This window comes from Ambystoma mexicanum, chromosome 1q (assembly GCF_040938575.1).
Source record: "Ambystoma mexicanum isolate Mex_15411 chromosome 1q, UKY_AmexF1_1, whole genome shotgun sequence".
NCBI classification, from domain to species: domain Eukaryota; kingdom Metazoa; phylum Chordata; class Amphibia; order Caudata; family Ambystomatidae; genus Ambystoma; species Ambystoma mexicanum.
Genome location: NC_090922.1, coordinates 117,290,575 through 117,312,104, shown reverse-complemented (window position 1 = coordinate 117,312,104; position 21,530 = coordinate 117,290,575).

The following is a 21,530-nucleotide window of genomic DNA, read 5'->3' as shown; positions in this document are numbered from 1 at the left end:
ATTCGCACATAGCGCGGCGCACATAACAAAAGTAGGCGTAACACGGGGCGTTACACGCAGAATGGGGAACAACTCGTGAAAATGTGGGCGTCACGGGGGAAGTACAGGAGGCAAGTGCGCGGAACGCCCACACGCTCGCCTACAACACATATTCATGGAATGGAATAGGGAAAAACAGCGCACGGCCAAAGACGCGCACAGGCCCATACATGTCCGCCACACGAAATCAGGCAGTAGCGTCCCTGCACAGGCAAAAAATGTGCACCAAAGTTCTACACGCGCGAGAAGTTCCACACGCGATTGGGCCTGGGGGAGCGTGTGCGTGTATTTCAGGGGTGCGCGAGAAGTTTCACACACGATCGGGCCTGGGGGAGCGTGTGCGTGTATTTCAGGGGTGCGCGAGAAGTTCCACATGCGATCGGGCCTGGGGGAGCGTGTGCGTGTATTTCAGAGGTGCGTGAGAAGTTTCACACGCGATCGGGCCTGGGGGAGCGTGTGCGTGTATTTCAAGGGTGCGTGAGAAGTTCCACACGCGATCGGGCCTGGGGGAGCGTGTGCGTGTATTTCAGAGGTGCGCGAGAAGTTTCACACGCGATTGGCCTGGGCGCGTGTATTTCAGAGGTGCGCGAGAAGTTTCACATGCGATCGGGCCTGGGGGAGCGTGTGCGTGTATTTCAGGGGTGCGCGAGAAGTTCCACACGCGATCGGTCCTGGGGGAGCGTGTGCGTGTATTTCAGGGGTGCGTGAGAAGTTCCACACGCGATCGGGCCTGGGGGAGCGTGTGCGTGTATTTCAGAGGTGCGCGAGAAGTTTCACACGCGATTGGCCTGGGCGCGTGTATTTCAGAGGTGCGCGAGAAGTTTCACACGCGATCGGGCCTGGGGGAGCGTGTGCGTGTATTTCAGGGGTGCGCGAGAAGTTCCACACGCGATCGGGCCTGGGGGATCATGTGCATGTATTTCAGAGGTGCGCGAGAAGTTCCACACACGATTGGCCTGGGCGCGTGTATTTCAGGGGTGCGCGAGAAGTTCCACACGCGATTGGCCTGTGCGCATGTATTTCAGGGGTGCGCGAAAAGTTTCACACGCGATCGGGCCGGGGGGAGCGTGTGCGTGTATTTCAGAGGTGCGCGGGTGGTTTCACACGCGATCGGGCCTGGGGGATCGGGGTACGTGTATTTCAGGGGCTCGCGTGTAGAAGAACGCGTAGCCAACACCCACCCGCTGTGAAGTAATAGCGTGTGAACCCCAACACCGCACCCCACGAAAAGCAACGCCCGTGCGCGATACGTCACAGACACACATATGCGGTAAGGGCCTTTGGTCCAATGGAATCGCGTATGCGTGCTGACGCGCTTACGCGCTAAGGGCCTTTCCTCGATTTACACGCTGACGTGCAGAATTTTCACGTGCCAAATCACTCCGTATCAAGCTGGCCATGCGTAAGCACACGGAAGACCACGCTCCTGCCCAAAAGGCCGAATTACTGCCCCCCAGAGCTCCGAGCAGCCTCCCACGAGCCATCTGCTGCTGCCTGCCTGCCTGCTGCCACCGTGCCCTGCCATTTGGTGCCTGCACATCAGCCATCTGCAGGGGTCCAGTTGCTGTGTCCACCCCTGCTGGAACAGAACACTCCCGACTGGGATACCATCGCTCCACAGCCCAGCCGCAGGACCCAGTTGCCCACCCATGCCTGCCTCGGGGGTCGCCATGTCGGGGCAAACACCATCCTAGACCACTGGTGACCCCAGCCAGAGGGGCAGAGGGCCACCAGCTTCAGTCAGAAGGAAGTTGGTGTCCTGGTGGAGCTTTTCCTGGGGCATTATGATGCCCTCTTCGGATCACCACGCGCCAACAAGGAAGGACGGGACAGGATCTGGGACGACTTTGTGGTTGCCATCAACGCGGAGGGGGTGGCAACCCGCAACATCAAGCAAGTCAAGAAGCGCTGGGAGGACTTCAGGTCCAGGACCCTCATAAAAGCCCGGCGCCTCGTGGAGGGGGGCCGGGGCAGCATGAGTACCATCCAGCTGAGGGTCCTGGAATGCGTACGCCCAGCGCTCTACGCCCAGATCCTTGAGAGGCAGACCCGTCTGGAGTCGAGTGGTAAGTGGCCAAGCATTGCTGTGTGAGACAGGGCATGTTGCAGTGTGCTGGCTGTCTGATACTTGCCTGTATGTGTGACATCGGCCATGTACACGTGTGTGTGTGCAGGGACATCATGGTCATGCATGTGAGACCAGTAATGTGTGAAGCACACGGTTGGTGTATGTGTTTAAATGCAACATGGGGAGCCCTATGCGGAATGGACACATGAGAGCATGCCAGTCTCTGTTCCTGGACATGGGTGGGGGTGAGGGATGTGTGCTGATGCCATGTACATGTATGGTGTCCATGTCTGTGTTTCTGGCCTGCATGTCTGTGACTTGTGAATGCCATGGATGCATGACACATGTCTGTGACAATGTTCAGAATCACTGATGCAGCCTAGTTATCCTTGCATCCACTGTGTCTGGGGTGTACCAGTCCAGATGGATGAAAGTACGTTGAAGTGTGTGCATGTGATAGGCATGACCCATGATGCATGTGAGTCCAAATTCAACATTGTATGCTCCAAGACTCCCTTCGACATGTTTGCTTATGTCCATAGCATGCGCCATGCCTGTTACTGCATGTGTTTTGCCTGCACTGACCCATGTGTTGTGGAGGGACATGATGGAAGTGATCTTTGACAGTGCCACTCATCTGCTGTTGCTTGCTGTCTAGGGGACCATTGTACAGTACCCTGATGCTTGTGTTCTATGTCTCCCTCTACCCAGCGCAAAGTGAAGAAGAGGGCGGAGACGGCGCTGTGGAGCTAAGCGGCGGGGATGCCCCCGCGGCTGCAGCGGAAGGGGTGGGTGAGCCCCCACAGGGGCTTGCAACGGCGGAAGACGGGGTGGAGCCATCCAGGTTGGTGGTTTCCACAGAGGAGGAGGATGCCGCTACTGAGCCACACATGGGGCCTGGTGGGGGCATCTTTGCTGGTGCAAGTGGTGCAGTCCAGGGGCAGGGGCAGGAGGCAGCGCAGGTCGCCGTGGAGGTGCCTGTGCATGTCACTGTCCCTGACACTGTGACTGCACCACCATGCACCAGCAGGGATGCCCCATCCCAGGCCCGTCTGCAGGTAGGGGGGATGTCCATGTCATCTGACTCCCCTCCACCTGCGGACGAGGGGACCCCTGGCCGTATGGAGAAGGTCCTGATTGGTGTCGCGTTGCGCACGGCTGTCATTCGTGATGAGGTGCGTGCTTCCCGGGGGGAGCACGCACGTCATCACGAAGAGCACCGTGGCAACGTGGCCCAGTTGGGAGCGGTCGTGGTCGGGGGTCTCGTACATGTGTCGGGCACTCTGGCGACCCTCTCCTCCTCTGTGGAGGCTATGCGCCAGTCGTACTCCATGCCGTCTTCCGGCCCAGATGCCACCAGGGCCCCCTGTGGACCTGCCCCGACCAATGCAGCCACCTCGGTGGGGATCCCATCCCTGCCACAGTCGGGAGTCGGAGGTCCAGCAGGGGTGGACACACCAGCAACTGGACCCCAGCAGATGGAGGATGTGACGGCATCATCGGGCAGGGCACGGGCACGACGGCGTCGGTGGATTCCATCAGCCTGGATGCCGTCGTGCTGGCACAGGCAGTTGCGTCGGAGGCAGCGGCAGGCTCGACGTGGGAGGCATCATGGCTCGGGGCCATCAACATCAGGGGTGCAGGCATCGGCCGGAGGGCAGGAGAACCCTGGAATGGGAGTGGCTTCCGTGTGGGAGCGGTTGGGCCAGCAGATAGGTGCGGAGCGGCAGCGGGCAGAGGAGGAACGGCTCACAATGGTCAGGGCGGAGGACTCCATGCGGAGGGCACTGAGGCGGGCTGAGTGCCTCGAGGGTCTTCGCAGGGAGTTGGAGCTGGACACTGCATTATCCCTGCGGGACCTCGGGGCCAGGGAACAAGCCCGCCTCCAAGCCATTAAACAGGAGTTCGATGATGCCCTGGCCCATGACAACAACCAGTAAGCCGTCGGACTAGCCCGCTGCCCTTGTAAATAGTTATGTAGTTAGTGTTAGGTTTCCTTTGCTTTTTTATTTATTTTGGACCTTTTGGACAATGGGCCACATTTTTGTATATAGTTTTATTTTATTAGGTAGTATTTTCATGTAGGTTTCATTTCTTCAGTTGGGATCATGGACCCTGGTTTGTTTATCTGTATATAGTTGACTGTTGGATTTTTTTTTCTTTTTTGATTTACCCATGGAGCAATGGTTTTCGGTTTTGTTTTTACCTTGGATTTACTTTCTTGAACTGTGACTTTGGACACCTTTCCTTTGGATTATGATTTGTCGTTTTTCATTATTTTACGGACATGCTGCTTTTGGTTTTTGATTCCCATTGTCATTTGTTTATTTTTAATTCCATTTATGCTGTTTTTAATACATTTTTTTCATCAAACTTCAATGTGTAGTATCATCTCATTGGTATCATGCATATCATGATATGGGTTTTGAGATTCACTGACACCCATTGGGTGTATGTGAGGGCCATGTGTTCATTTCCGAACTTGCAATTGGGGTTCTATCATGTCATTGCCATTTCTAGGTGGGTGGATGCAATACTCGGGTGGGTGTTTGGCATTTGGAGGCTGACCATGAGGGCCAGGGATCTAGATTGTGATGACATGTTGGCTGGGGGACATGTGTGGGGGCCTGCTGGCAGGTGCCCCGCAATGCTGGGGGGTGGGGGTGCAGGGGGACATGAGTGGGACATGAGTGAGGGCCTGCTGGCAGGTGCCCCGCAATGCTGGGGGGTGGGGATGCAGGGGGACATGAGTGGGACATGAGTGCGGGCCTGCTGGCAGGTGCCTCGCAATGCTGGGGGGTGGGGATGCAGGGGGACATGAGTGGGACATGAGTGGGGGCCTGCTGGCAGGTGCCCCGCAATGCTGGGGGGTGGGGGTGCAGGGGGACATGAGTGGGACATGAGTAGGGGCCTGCTGGCAGGTGCCCCGCAATGCTGGGGGGTGGGGGTGCAGGGGGACATGAGTGGGACATGAGTGGGGGCCTGCTGGCAGGTGCCCCGCAATGCTGGGGGTGGGGGTGCAAGGGGACATGAGTGGGACATGAGTGGGGGCCTGCTGGCAGGTGCCCCGCAATGCTGGGGGTGGGGGTGCAAGGGGACATGAGTTGGTGATCAGTAGTGCAAGGAGACATGTGCCTTTGCTGGGGGTCATGCCCATGTTGGGTGGGCTGCCTGCGGGACATGACCAGGGATGCAGGGTAGTCCCCTGTGGTGTGGACTGCCTGCAAGGGCCGTGGAGGGTGTACAGGGAACACCTGGGAGGACCCACACTGCCAAATCACATGTAGGACTCCCCGGCACCCCTGAAATACACGTACCCTGCTGAAATCGCGTGTGGAAATTCTCGCGCACCCCTGAAATACAAGTACCCTGCTGAAGTCGCATGTGAAACTTCTCGCGCACCCCTGAAATACACGCACACGCTCCCCCAGGCCTGGTCGCGTGTGAAACTTCTCGCGCTCCTCTGAAATACACGTGCCCAGGCCAATCGCGTGTGGAACTTCTCGCGCACCCCTGACATACACGCACACGCTCCCCCAGGCCCGATCGCGTGTGGAACTTCTCACGCACCTCTGGAATACACGCGCCCAGGCCAATCGCGTGTGGAACTTCTCGCTCACCTCTGAAATACACGCACACGCTCCCCCAGGCCCGATCGCGTGTAGAACGTCTCGCGCACCCCTGAAATACACGCACATGCTCCCCCAGGCCCGATCGCGTGTGGAACTTCTCGCGCACCTCTGGAATACACGCACCCAGGCCAATCGCGTGTGGAACTTCTCGCGCACCTCTGAAATACACGCACACGCTCCCCCAGGCCCGATCGCGTGTGGAACTTCTCGCGCACCTCTGGAATACACGCGCCCAGGCCAATCGCGTGTGGATCTTCTCGCGCACCCCTGAAATACACGCACACGCTCCCCCAGGCCCGATCGCATGTGGAACTTCTCGCGCACCTCTGGAATACACGCGCCCAGGCCAATCGCGTGTGGAACTTGCGCACCTCTGAAATACACGCACACGCTCCCCCAGGCCCGATCTCGTGTGGAACTTCTCGCGCACCCCTGAAATACACGCACACGCTCCCCCAGGCCCGATCGCGTGTGGAACTTCTCACGCACCTCTGGAATACACGCGCCCAGGCCAATTGCGTGTGGAACTTCTCGCGCACCCCTGAAATACACGCACACGCTCCCCCAGGCCCGATCGTGTGTGGAACTTCTCGCGCACCTCTGGAATACACACGCCCAGGCCAATCGCGTGTGGAACTCCTCGCGCACCCCTGAAATACACGTACCCTGCTGAAATCGCCTGTGAAAATTCTCACGCACCCCTGAAATACACGTACCCTGCTGAAGTCGCGTGTGAAACTTCTCGCGCACCTCTGGAATACACGCGACCAGGCCAATCGCGTGTGAAACTTCTCGCGAACCCCTGAAATACACGCACACGCTCCCCCAGACCCGATCGCGTGTGAAACTTCTCGCGCTCCTCTGAAATACACGTGCCCAGGCCAATCGCATGTGGAACTTCTCGCGCACCCCTGAAATACACGCACACGCTCCCACAGGCCCGATCGCTTGTGGAACTTCTCGCGCACCTCTGGAATACACGCGCCCAGGCCAATCGCGTGTGGAACTTCTCGCGCACCTCTGAAATACACGCACACGCTCCCCCAGGCCCGATCGCGTGTGGAACTTCTCGCACACCCCTGAAATACACGCACACGCTCCCCCAGGCCCGATCGCGTGTGGAACTTCTCGCGCACCTCTGGAATACACACGCCCAGGCCAATCGCGTGTGGAACTTCTCGCGCACCTCTGAAATACACGCACACAATCCCCCAGGCCCGATCACGTGTTGAACTTCTCGCGCACCCCTGAAATACACGCACACGCTCCCCCAGGCCCGATCGCGTGTGGAACTTCTCGCGCACCTCTGGAATACACGCGCCCAGGCCAATCGCGTGTGGATCTTCTCCCGCACCCCTGAAATACACACACACGCTCCCCCAGGCCCGATCGCGTGTGGAACTTCTCGCGCACCTCTGGAATACACGCGCCCAGGCCAATCGCGTGTGGAACTTCTCACGCACCTCTGAAATACACGCACACGCTCCCCCAGGCCCGATCTCGTGTGGAACTTCTCGCGCACCCCTGAAATACACGCACACGCTCCCCCAGGCCCGATCGCATGTGGAACTTCTCGCGCACCTCTGGAATACACGCGCCCAGGCCAATCGCATGTGGAACTTCTCGCGCACCCCTGAAATACACGCACACGCTCCCTCAGGCCCGATCACGTGTGGAACTTCTCGCGCACCTCTGGAATACACACGCCCAGGCCAATCGCGTGTGGAACTTCTCGCGCACCCCTGAAATACACGCACCCAGGCCATTCGCGTGTAATACTTCTCGCGCACCCCTGAAATACACGCACACGCTCCCCCAGGCCCGATCGCGTGTGGAACTTCTCGCGCACCTCTGAAATACACGCGCCCAGGCCAATCGCGTGTGGTACTTCTCGCGCACCCCTGAAATACACGCACCCAGCCCGTTCGCGTGTGAAACTTCTCGCGCACCTCTGAAATACACGCACACGCTCCCCCAGGCCAGATCGCGTGTGAAACTTCTCGTGCACGCGTGTTCCCGAAACCCGTAATACACGTTCCCCGCTTTGCGTTTGCTGTTTGCCAGTCCGGTAAACTGGTACAGGGTTGGCGCAGCCCTTTGCAATGGTTTTGCGATCTTGATGGCTTTTCCTTGCGCGAGGGCGTTCTTGGGGGCGTAACTGGCGCTGATGCAGGGTCGCTGCGCCACTCTGCGCCACGTCTGCTTTTGGAGGCGAGAATCCATGAATACGCTGTGCGCGGAAATTGATTTTATCGCACGCGGCTGGCGCAGACATTCGCACGGGCACGCTGTGCGCCAGCCGCGTGCGACACTTTTGTGCGAATTTCCATGAATTACCCTGTAGGTATGCAACTATTCTGGAGATATACCTCCACAGCATCATTTGTTTTGGCAACGGTGTGACATTCATTTATGTTGCTGTTTTGTGATTTTAGTTTCTTAGGCCTCAATGGTTTTTTGGTTAAGGACCACAGCACTCAATTCACCCCATCTATGAGAGGAGACAATCTTTTCAGGCAATCTGTCCCCATCAAAAATGGAATTTCACAAATAGATGTGATCAATACCTCTTGTTTCATTCTGTTCTTTCCTATTTTTATGTCAACCTCAGTTACCCCTATGATGGGCACCTCCTCCCCATTAAAGTTATGCACTGGACCTTGATTTTCCTTCACCGTGATCTGACTCTGTGGGGGTCTCCCTTCATTGATACTCTTTACCAGCTCCTTGGACATAATTGTGGCCTGTGCGACAGTGTCAATCATAGCAAATGTGTGGCATTTTTCTTCTACAGTGATGGGTGCATAATATCTGTCCTCAACTTCCTCTAATACACATAAAAAGTGTGAATTCTTACTGATTTCAGGGCTCACCTTTCTCAGGCCTTTTTCACTTTTGGCTAAGCACATTGGTAAATGGAAAGACATTTTTCCCTCCTTTTTACCCATTTCTGCGCGAGAGACTTTATTCATTTCTCCATGATCAGAGGTTTTTTGGAGTGTGGCCACTGTTCGCCCATCCATCTGCGTAACATCAGAGACCACATTACAACCTTCCAACTGAACATGTGTAACAACATCATTCAGCAATTTGTCATTGTTTAATTCTGTGCATTTGTGATCATTTAGTGTGATACCAGCCCTTTCAGCCTCTTCAAAAATATGTGGCTCAAAGAATTCTTCAGGTGATTGACCCGTACCCTCCTTTTGAGTATTTCCTTTTTCTACCTGTGTTTGGTCATTGTTTTTTTTCTTGCCCAGGGAAGGAGCTATAGCATCCCCACTTACTCCCTGTTCACTGGTATTCCTCATGCATGAGTCATTTTTCTTAAATCTGTCTCTTTGTTCTTTTGGAATTCCAGGTGTTTATTTTTTATTTGCACAAATCTTCAATGTTTGATTTAGTTCTAGGTTAAACCGTACCTCTTTTTAGAAGTATTTGCATTTTCTGTTACATGTTCATTTATTGGTGTTTTCACTTTTAAATCATTAGGCATCTCAGAGTCATTATGCAAAATTACATCAGGGCAATCTGTCTTTTTGGCACTGCAGAAGTCATAAGTACTTAGTCACTTCTCAGAAGCCCCTCGGTCATTGCTAGGGCCATCAGCCCCCTCTTTAGATGGTTGTTTTTGTGCTGTATAGATCTTTCCTATTTGCTCAGCTAACATTTTCACCTGGGCCTCAAGGCACTGGAACCTTTCCATCTCTCTAGAATCCTCTTTCTGTGGCCTAGGTCGATATTGGTTGTTTTCCCCCTGATTGGATCTATTCTGATACCTCTCAGGCGATTGATGTCTGTTGGGATGGTTTCTGAACTCTTGATTCATTTGTGGAGGGGAGCGGGGTGCACCCATCCTTTGATCATAGTCCCCTGGTGGGGAATCATTGTACTGACATGGATTGTAGTTCATGTTTTGCCTCATGTCCTGTCTCTCAGATTGTCGGTACTGGCCCCTATGTTGATTTCCATTATCAATAACTCGATCCACATATCAGGGTCTATCCTGATTACCATATATCATGGTGTTGGGATCAAATCTGCTCTGTGTCCCCAATGACTGGTAGGGACCATCATTTCTTTGATCTTGATTTTGTCTCTGGTTATTGTTCATACCTCCCATATCAGGCCGATATCCTACCCGGGGTCTGTCCCCTAAATACCTAGGGCTGATGTAGCTCTCGATATTACTAGGATCATGTGATTGGAACATTGGTACAGGAAAGGGCGATCTTTGTTGATTACCCCTTTGTTCAGGTGTCACATTATTTTTACCTTGGCTTTGAGCAGACTCAAGGGACATTTTGGCTGACCTGATTTCCATGACTGTGGCTGAGGGTTCTTTAGATTTAGGTCTAGTATCTTTCATTTTATCACTTTCTCTACCCTAACAATAAAGTACCTCATATAGTTTTGTGCTTTGATGTACAATCCATTCAAGGGACTTGTCACGGTCAAATTCACGGACCAATTGGGATATGATGTATTTCTGTAGCCCATAGAAGTATCCAGTTTTAAACTCATTGGAATTTGGGTCAAAAGATACATCAAAGCGAGAAAATGCTCTTTTTAAGTCTTGTAAAAATTGGCGGGGGATGTATCAGGCCCAGCAGTGATTGTGTAAGCGACTTTCTTTGCCTCCTGCAATGACTGAAAAGGAGAAAAATGACGCCTAATTTCTTTTTCAAACTCCACCCCGGTCCTATTCTGCGGTTCATTTAATCCCCTTATGATGCTGGCCGCCGGGGAATCTAAAGTTAAATGAAAATATTGTCTGTACTGTTCCTTAGGTATCTGGAGTGCTTTAAAAATGTCATGCACCGCTTCTAAGTGATCCTCAATGCAGCATTCACCTCCCTTTTTAAATGGTTTGATCAGGGCTTTAATAGATTTCATTATTTTTATGGGGCTACTTGTTGCAATGCATGGAATTGCACTACTTTGTGATTCAATCCTGTTTTCAGGTGTATGAGATTGGTGGCTGCCCCCAATAGGAGTATCAAATCCCCCAGGGGCGCTGCAACCAAGTTCAGTCACCGGCCCAGTCACTGGAGCACTAGCTCTTTGGGCAGAACTAGAATTCACCTCCACTCCATTGAATGTGGTACCCTGCCGCCTCTCCTGGGACCTGGCAATGCACATTTGCTGTTCTAAGTCCTTACACTTTTTAAGGAGTCTGTTTACTTCATTTTGCAAATAGTTGTTTTCATCACTCATTTTATTAATCACCTCCTGCATGTCGCACATTTGCATTTGGCATTCATTGAACTCTTTATTTCTCTTGTCTCTTTCTTGAGTCATTTTAATCATTTCTTGTTCTGCGCTCTGGAGATCACATTCTTTTTCACAATGTTATTTTTGTAAAATCTGCATTTCTGAAACAACCTCATCTTTATCCTGTCTAATGTGGTCCACTAAGGCTTTTAAGTGTACCAATTCTTGCTCACTATCCTCAAATTGTTTCTTGCTTTTGGATAACTGAGCATCAAAGTCTCTGCATTTTAATTGCATGTCTTTTTGGCATACATCCAATTCTGCTCTTAACATTTCCTGATTTTTACTTGCCCCATCTAATTCAGTCTTTAACCTGTTAATTAGCTGGGTATCATTTTCCTGCATTCGCAGGGACCTATTCAAAATAAACCATATTTTGCCGCATAGCTATTAAACAGTCTTTCTCTGCACTTTTATCGGCTGCATTCAATAATCTTGTAAGGCAGACCTGAATTATGCTGCCTTCTGCAAAAATATTGTCTAGTTTTTCTTTCTGCACCTCACCCTGAATGCGGTCACACCATTCTAAGGTACTATTAGACGACCACGTCCCATGTGCAAACAACTTTGCCTCTAAATATTGCACTAGGTCTGAAAATGTGGTTTCCCTTTGTGACATTCTGAAATTCGTTTTTAGTGGCACACTGCTATCATAAAATGGGTTCCCTTTAATGTGCAAATGGCAGTGTGAGACACGCTTGCCACGCCCAGTAGGTACTCTATGATCACTTTCCTGGCCTGCAACACACCATAAATATGTTGGGTATTTTGTGGAGATTTGGGGCCTGACGGTATTTTCTTACCGCCGAAAAATAATTTAGCAACAATCACTCCTTGTATTCAGATTGGGCCATGTACAACAATAATACAGTGGACATGCATTATTTCAGCACACAGACATGCGTGGTTGGTATGCGTGGTTGGTATGCATGATTGGTATGCGTGATTGGTGGTATTTTGGTGAGCATAATTCCTTTGTTTTATTTGTGGCCCCAATATCCAGAACCCCTTATTTTTGTTTAGATTTTTCGTGTAATCACTAGAGAGACCTCAGGCTTGCATTTCAGGAACATCACATTTTCATTTTTAGTGTGCCACCATGGGCAATTTCTCTCTGTCTTATCTACGGCAGCGAGCTATCATTTGGAATTTTTCACTATCTTATATACGGTAGTGAACTATGTCCCGGCCTCCCTTTCTGCCGACTCATAGACCTCCGGCAGACTACAACACACACAGTTAGTTATAATTGCTCATACGGAATGACATTGTGCACACAGCTGCAGCCGAATCTTATGTTTAGCTACCTTGAAAATGACAATTGCACTGTCTAAACATCTCCCCACATCATCAGCACTGTATTGGTAAATATAAAACACACCACCCGTCTGCTTTCAGATATTTTTGTGTATTATAAAAGTTGCATTTAAACACGATCTCACTCTTTACAGAAATAAATGAAATAGCACAGTAACAGCATTATCTGTGATACACTGAAAAGAGAGTGGCGGAGACAAGAACTCAATTTGCAACATTAAACACTTGAGTAAAGCACAGGAATTTCCTTTCCTACACTGACTGAATATTCTCGTACACACTCAGCCCCCACACCTCAGCGAGATAATTACCAGGCTTATTCAGCATGTAACTTCTTTGGCTGTTCGCCTTCTGGAGGGGTTCACCCAGCAAGGACAAGCATCTGCTGTCACTCGAACTGGGACTTGTTGACTGGAAAAGCCAGTCTCTGCAACCAAGTTGAATCTGCTTTAGGAATCAGGCATCCCCAGCTGTCAACACCGTCCTTCTTCGAGCTGTGTCAAGATGTCTCTCCTTTCTTTGCCCAGATTCTGCAGCAAAGCACTAGTCACAGCCTCTAACATGATGCTTGATGTGACGTGCTCCAATCAGAATCAATCATGTTCTATCCTCCTACTTATAACAATGGTTCTTCTTGTACAGTTGCAACTGTAACAAGCTGTTTTCCTGCTTATTCAAAGTCTTTGCTTCCTGCAGTTACTGTGGACAGAGCACAGAAAGGCAAAGAAAAAATATCTGGGAAAAAAAAAAACTTGAATGTGTGTTTAAAACTGATTTTCAGAGTCTGCCTCTTTTTGCAGTGAAGACACGTTCTTTTATTAATGAGTTATAATTATTAGTCTTGTTAGTGAGATTAGTTTGTTAATTACCAAATGTGTCTCTTGCAACATAGGCATTTCAGGTGAGAAATGGTGTGCATTTTGAAGGTACAGATGTGTGCTTTTAACTGTGAAAAATGTATTTGCATTTTATATGTAAAAATCGTTTTGACTGAATAACCTGCCCTTACTTATATGTCCATGTTACACTGGCAGCACATAGCTTGAAACAACTGCATCATAGAAATGCATCAAACCCATGCAGTGGCGCTGCATAAAAATGCTCAATAACACATGTCTTGCTGTACCACATTATAGCAATGCACCAAACCCATGCAGTGGCGCTGCACTTCAAAAAAAAAAAAAAAACATGCTATACATTGATCCTGTGCAGTGGTGCTGTACTCTGTGCTCCAAAAACACGCTAAACACTCCTACAGTCCCCAAACTGCTAATTGATATACACTTTTGGACTGATTTAGCAGCTATCAGGGTTCTAGTGTATTGCACCTGATATAATGCCTGATGGATACATGATATGAACCAATGGGCTAAGTGGAAAAAAACAATGTAGAGTATTGTGACGGATTATGTAATTCAGTGTTAAAATGTGAAATTTGAAACATCATTATATTGACATTATTTTATGACTGCATTTCTCGTTGCAGCATGTTATATTGTTTCTGTCACGCAACACAACGCATTGGTATGCAAATTGTTCAAATAAAATATTCTATAGTTGGGGAATTAAGGTGGTGCCAATCATAACATGCAAAGCTTCGTATACCTTTATTTTTATTTTTTTATTAAATTGTATTTGGTAATCCACTAAAACCATTTAATCTAATTTCTACAAAATGTATTATGCAAACCACTCTCTAAAAGCATTAAAACAAATTCATATTTCCTCATCATGAAAAACTATTCAAAATGTCATGATTAAAAATATGAGTAGAAAACTAATACCCCCTTCTGATCTTATCCAGATTTCAATCTTTGTCAGCAAAGACATACCACTCAATCAACATAAAACCACCTATGTGGCGTGTGTTGGAGAAGATTTGAATTGAGTTGAGCAGTCCTTGCAGCAAACTGTCTGGGGCAAGAGTATGAGGGATTGATTGTTTTTCCGGGCCTATCTGCAATCCACCGGCTGAGCATGCCAATACCTACAAAATGTGTAACATAGTGCGTGAGCGTGCCCGTGTCAGAGCAGAGTGGGATTGAGTTGGCAGTCCTTTCAGTCGTTGTGGACAGTGCAGGATAAGGTAAAACCTCTTCTCGTTCTTCTGATGTTAACCTTGGTATTGTGACTTGCAAACTACACTGTTCATAAGAACAGGAACATAATGCACACACCAGGTCTCGCAAGGGGCCGGAAAATGCTACTAAGCCTCCCTTAGCTCGTCTCTGAGCATTGCATAATGGTTTGGGTTTCTTGTCGGCTGTACTGCGGTCGGGCAAATCTTTGTCTGCAGGACCGACTAGAGTGAGGAAAGCCTCGGCTTCTGAATCCCTTAGTTCTTTTGCTGAGCACAAATGCCAAAACAAACCTTAACGCTGATGAAAACACGAAGGACCCTTGCCACACTAAAATTACGGTATTCTTCACTGTTGCCACTAAAATGAAACGTTTTAGCTCTAGTCCCGAGGCTATGTTACCATTAGTGTCACCAGTAGTGATACTGTTGCCTACGGTGTCCATTGACATCAGCAATAATATCTCGCTTCTGAACCTTTGTATGAATTTACATTGAGATACAAGTGAGTTACTGAGTTGGGCTCCTCTGGCACCCACTGAGACTTCAAACATTAATCTTTCTACCACACCGAACTTGAATAGATGACAATCGTCCTCACCCAAAGATCCCTACACTAGTGACTCAACATAACTCCTAAGGAAAATAAACACGTTCATGAGTCTGCCCCCGTTTCTAATGTGCCCAATTTGTCTGCATTATCAGCCACGACGGATGCCACCTTCGCAATGTGTTCAACGCTCATTCAGGAGCAACGAGATATAACATTTATATTAGTGAAGGTCGTGGACCTCATTTTAACTAACAACCAGGGGACTTTTGCACCCACAGTAATTAATGAAGAAATGCTAGTTGGCGATTTAACTTCTGTTTCTAATTTTGGTACACCTCTGACGCTTTCCCCAAAGTCCTCAAATAGAAATAAAAGCCCACACGAGGAAACTGACGAACAGAATATAGAAGAGATCTCATACACAAATGAGAAGCTTGAGGTCTTACATTTCACGAATGGTAACACTTGTAAACCAAAACACAGAAGGAGAAGAAAGAAGGAGACAACATTTTACAAAGTAGAGTAGCGCCGGTACAACTATAACTGATAACAAAGTAAGGCCAAATAAACATGCGCTGGCCAAGTGTAAACAAACTGGCCTGACCTGTGTTGAAGAGACTGTTACATACTGTCACAAATAACTAAGAGAAAGGGGCAAAAGAAAAGACGACGCTGTTACACGCACAGCAGATCCAGACTTTGGACAAGTGGCTCAGACCGCAGAAGGAAAAGCCAGTTTTGCTGGTCCTAAACATGCTATCTGGTCGTATCTCTCATTTGAATTCTGATAATGCCTCTAATTTGAATTCTGAAAAAGCATCACAGTTATCTTTAATAGCTCCCGTAAGGGAGGGCCCCTCGGAAACTATACAGGACACTATACAAAAACAGCATGGAACAAGCAAAGCCCCACAAGGTGGAGTTTCTTCCAGGGAAGAGCATCAACGATGCATCCTCGCCTCTGATAGTTGGTAATGAAAGGTAGAGGAAAGACCGCAAAAGGCAGCGGCATACCAACAGCGAAACACTTGGCTACTACCCAACTCTGTTCTTTTTAAAGAAATCAACACCTCCTGGAGCAGCCCTTTTACAAACCGGACCCATTCACTGCAAGTGATTCACTTAATTCCAGATATACAAATAATTACTACTGGTGACATTAAGAAGGTGGATTTACCTGAGTTGGAAAGTAATAGTAATTGGATCATTGCAACCTTTGTATCTCCTGTGCTTGTCCAACACATTGGTGCACATACTGACCAGTTCTACCACCTGGGCTTTGAGTCACAGGTTAACTCACCACATTTACGGGTCGTCCATGGCATTGGCATTGAATAACAAGTCGTTAGGACCTAACAGTGTGTGCGTTGATGACCACTCCCAGCAGTTGGCTTCTGGGCAAAGTGATATCTTATCTGGCTATATGCCTTATGGCCCTAGCGATAAGCATATGGAATTTAACTCTGGTATGCATGTGAATCACTTACAGGGTGCAACTTACTGACCAGTTCATTCCTGTCATGAAATCAATGTAATGTCATGGGACACAAGGGGCTATCACTCATGTATGTTAAGTCCGAAGGGTAGGAACTTGGTTAATTCTGTGGATATTTTTGCATGACAGGAACCTTGGGTTACAGGGAAATTACTGATGGACGGATACATGTTAGTAACATGCGCATCCTATAGAGGAAAGGGAGGACGCCCGTTTGGCGGCCTTGTATCGGGTTGAGAACCTAGTTTGAAGTAGCTATTTACAAGCAAAATATTAATTTGCTACATTTATTGTGCGTGGTCATCAATGATTTTCCGACCCAAAAAGTAAGAACTTTAGTTGTAACATTGTATGACCGCCCCGCGCGGTTTATCTACGGTCTCTTTGTCATACAGTTTAGCTCAGACACTGAAGCACTGGTTCTGGGAAGAGGTGGTGGGTGTCAAGAGTTGCCATTGTGGCCTGAGATTTTAATGCACAATGTTTAACGATGGAAGAGATAGATGTTAAGGTATTTGGGGCAGCTAGTTTGTGTATTAGGGATAAGCAATGGTATACACATCAGAGTGAAGGCACGCCCCTGCACGTTCAAACCAAAGAAAAATACAGCCCGCTACAAAAAATAAATGAATCAGCAAAGAACTCTGCTGCCGCCGAACATTCTGGGCTCCGTAGGCATGTGCAGCATATTATAAGCCCAAACAACGTCACTGATGACGTAACTATATATTGTACAATTCTAAAAATCCTAATTGGAAGAGCCCTATACGTATAAGACCTGCTCCATATGGGATGCCAGATCATACCCTGTAACTTCTAACCGTCATTCTCCAAGGACCACCCTACACGCGCCAACATCTACACTAATACGCTAACTACAGTGGTGGATACAATTGCCCCGCTAACAGCTCGCAAAGCCAACCCTATCAGACATTCCAATTCTTGGTTCACACCAGACCTGCTAGAAATCAGGAACAATAAACACTGTGCAGAAGCAACCTGGCGAAAAAATCCTTCTAACGACAGAACAATGGAATTCCCCAAAATCTCAAAATCTTATAAACTAGCCATATTCTCAAAATGCTCCTATAACTCCAGAATCACCAATGCCAAATGTGACACCAAAGAACTCTTTACTATCTTCAGAGAATTGGAAAGCCCTTCATCCCTTTCACTACTAGTCACCAAGAATGAAGCCTGGTGCACTAACATTCAGCCAGCAATTCTGAACAAAATTGATCTGCTTAACAAAAAAATAAATCAGACCCCTGGAGCTTCCTCCCACCTGCAAACTACTGACCATAACCCAGACGCTATGCAGGACCCCCAGTCGAAAGGGTTTCCACAGTTTCATTTTAAAATGCCGACGGAAACGAATGTCCCAGCCATCCTCAATACTCTAAAACCTTCAAGGTGCAAAGGAGATACCTGGCCAGCCCCCATCATCAAGGAATACACTGAAGCCCTCTCCCCTTTCATCTCTGCATTCATAAATGTGTCCTTCTCTGTCCAGACGCTCAGAGTCTACTTGCACTCTACGCTCTCGATGTCACAGCAAGTAAACGCAATAGCCTCCTCAGCAGCTTATGCAACCAAATTACTCAACGCTGCCAAACCCTTCCTTACCACAGAAAGCTGCCTCACTATTGCCCGGGCAGTCATTAGTTCAAAGTTGGACTACTGAAATGGCCTTTTTGTGGGCACATCTGCAAAAAACATCCTGAAGCTCGAAGTCATCTAAAATAACGCGCTCTGATTAGCTCTCAGTATCCCTAAAAGAGACCCTAGCCCCACACAAATTACTCTCCAACTCCGCACCCCGCTACCTTTCCCAGAACATCACCAGAATCCACTCCGCCAGACTGACGGGAACTCCATACTCACACTGCATTATCCAACCCAAATTTAGGCTCACAAGAGCAGGTGGCTCCAGTTTCCCGTACCTGGCAACTACCCACTGGAACGCCCTGCCTTCCACCCTAAGAGCCAAACTGTGCAACTGGCTGTTCCACAAAGCCCAGAAAACCTTGCTATTTGAATAATCTGCCTGGCTACACTGTATCTTCTGCACTTTCCTCCACAGATATTGTCAGATAATCACGAGTAACTGGTTTTAACAGCACCTCGATGCCCCCGGGCTGTTACGTGCTTCATACATGAAATAAATATATAACTTGTTCCATCTACGTCCACATGGGCGCTACTGGGCTCCTCATCCGAGGGGAAGTTGGTATAACAATTAGTTGGCTACTAACGCAACATTTTTTATTTTATCTCCGTAACTGTGCACCTGGCAGATACAGGGATGAGCTTGGGGGGAGGGCTGAGGTCACATTAACTCACATGCTCTACTTATTTCCCAGACAGATCAGCAACTCCCAAGGTCCTCCACCTTTGTTTTGGACTATAATTGTCCGCCACACGGCACCTCCCTGCACAAATCATGTGATCCACTTGTGAAAGCACAATAGCCTTGCCTTCTGATCTTAGTGATCGATCAAGGGATGTAAACGTTTTATGGTCGGACCGGGATCGGACGGTGTAACAAAAAGGGGCCCCTTTCTGAATGAGACGCTTCACCTCAACAGTGCTGCACAGCCCGATCCCTGGATGGTGAGCACGCGGTCCGAGTGGACATCTTGACGAGGGTCCACTTATCGAGGCGGGCAGATTTGCCGAAATCACCAAACACGAGGTAAAATTCATTAGAAAAGAACTCTGTAATCTGATCAGACCTCCTTAGGATTGATCAGGTGAGTCGTGACCCGATTCTTAAGTATCCTGATAATTTGTTTTGGCGCATTGAATCTGCAAATACAATTATTGACCAGATAACACCAATATTTTGATATGCTTGGGAAATTGTCTACCTGCTTCAGGGCGTTTTTCCGCAGTGATAGGCAATCTTTGGAATTTAGCCATCCGGCACCGCAGGAGGGGTAGCCGGCTTGTACTATGTACTGTAAGCATGGCATTGGTAGTATAGTGTTTAATGATATTTGGCACAGACAAACTAGACATGCTTCCAAACTTCAGTGGCCAATCAATGGTAGTTTTGAAATCCCTCGTATTGAGTATTTAGAGTCAATTTTATTAAAGAAAAAGGCTAGATCTGCAGCATTCGATGTTTTACAGAATTGGAAGAAAGAAGCTTTACAGCAGCTTAAGAGTAGGGAAAAACATGTGCGCCGTCATAAAACGAATGCTGAAAAAGCATTGTTATATGACCAAGATAAACAGTCTGAGTCGGCTAGGAATATGGATAGGGCTTTCTCACTTGGCATTCAGAAAATCTATCCTTCTAAAGACTTTCACGTTTCCGACAAATTTATTGACAAATTGTTAAATGAACAAAGGCCTGGTGCCACTGCGCCACCTCCATTTGTGCCTCTTCCTGCTGCTTTGCCTCTTACTGCTGTTATTCCTGCTGTTCTGCTCCTCCTACTGTTCCTCTTCCTCCAGTCGTTGTTCCTCCTTTTGTTGCTGTTCCTCCACCTGCTCCTCCACCTCTTCCTATTACACCAGTGACAGTACCTCCATTGAACTTACCTGCTCAACCTTTTCCAAGTGGTCCTGCACCGCTTTTACTAGATCAGGGAGCGGGATTGAGGGTTGTCACTCGCAATACTGTACCTCCAGAGAAGAAACATGACTTGATTGCAGGGGCTAAGCATTGTATAGAGAGGGATGATCGAGCTAATGTTTTTGCCACACTTTCTAATATGGACAATTTTCCTGAGAAAAATGTTTTTATTGAGGGATTAGGGATTCACTTATGCATAATGTGGGACAAATGAAACAATTCAGATCTCCCACAAGGGTTGAGGGATCTGAACACCTTAGCGCTGTCTAGAGACACTGTGGAGAAAGTACAAGAGCATGCTGAGAGGGTATTTGAGTATAGAAAGGAGTTGGAAAGGCTACAGAATGAGGACGAAGATGAGGATAGTATGTCTGTACAGAAACAGTTCCTCCCTTGTCGTAAATCGATATCTGAGGAAATACGAATTTGCACAAAGAACGCGATTAGATGGATCACAGATATGTTGATAACTCCAGTTGAAGTATATCACACCTATAGTCAGTATACGCCAGAAATGCAGAGGAAAGTGATACAGGTAATGGTAGAGTACCTATAGGATGAATGTGTAAAGAGAAAGATTTGTTGTCCCGCTGTGTTATTGAGTATTTATAAGAGAGCCTTTTCACTTGACACTTCTTTGGCTGCTCTAGCGCTCAATTTGGCTCTGTTGTTTAGTAAGCGTTCGGAGTTGCTTACTTCTCAGTTGCCTATGAGAGAGGTTCCTCCGACATTTTTCCCAAAAGTTGAGATTGCAGCTAATGCTGTAACGGGGGCAGCTGCTGTGGATATTCCTGCACATTATGTGTCGCAGTTTGTTCACGTCCCGTTCTCAAGACAGGAAGTGAACACCATTAGACAATCTATTCCCGACATTAGGAAAAATCCGACAGGGTTCTATAAAGAAATGGAGTCTGTCTTGCAGTCCTCAGTATTCACCTTACGTGATATTGATCTGTTGTTTCCTGTACTCCTGCCCGAAGATTTGTGGAAACAGGTTAGTACTATATATGATGTAGCTGGGCTAGGAGATACATGGGCTAACATAATTAGACTAGATGGATAAAGGCCAGCTGGCGAGAGACCGCCTCAGGTGATACTAACTTTACCTGATAGAATCATTGCGAAATTGAAAACTATAGTTCTCGAAAAGAGAATTATTTGGGATTTCAGTGGACAAGACTTAGGCACAGAGTCTGGGAAAAGATTATTCATAGACAAATTTGTGTGTGGATTGTTGCCTGACATCCAGTCGAAAATTATGTCTTCTGAGAGCGCTTGGCAAGCAAAGTCTCAATCTGAAGTACTGCACATGGCTCAGTACTATGAGAATCGCGTCAATAATGAAAAGGAAAGAGTCGAAAAGAGAAAAGGTGATTTGAATACTAAAGTATTATTACAGCAAATTGTTAGAGGCCCTAGAGGGGGTAATTTGCAAATTAGAGGTCAGTATGTTCCACAAGGGAATGTGCCCTTGGGTCCTGTAAACATTACC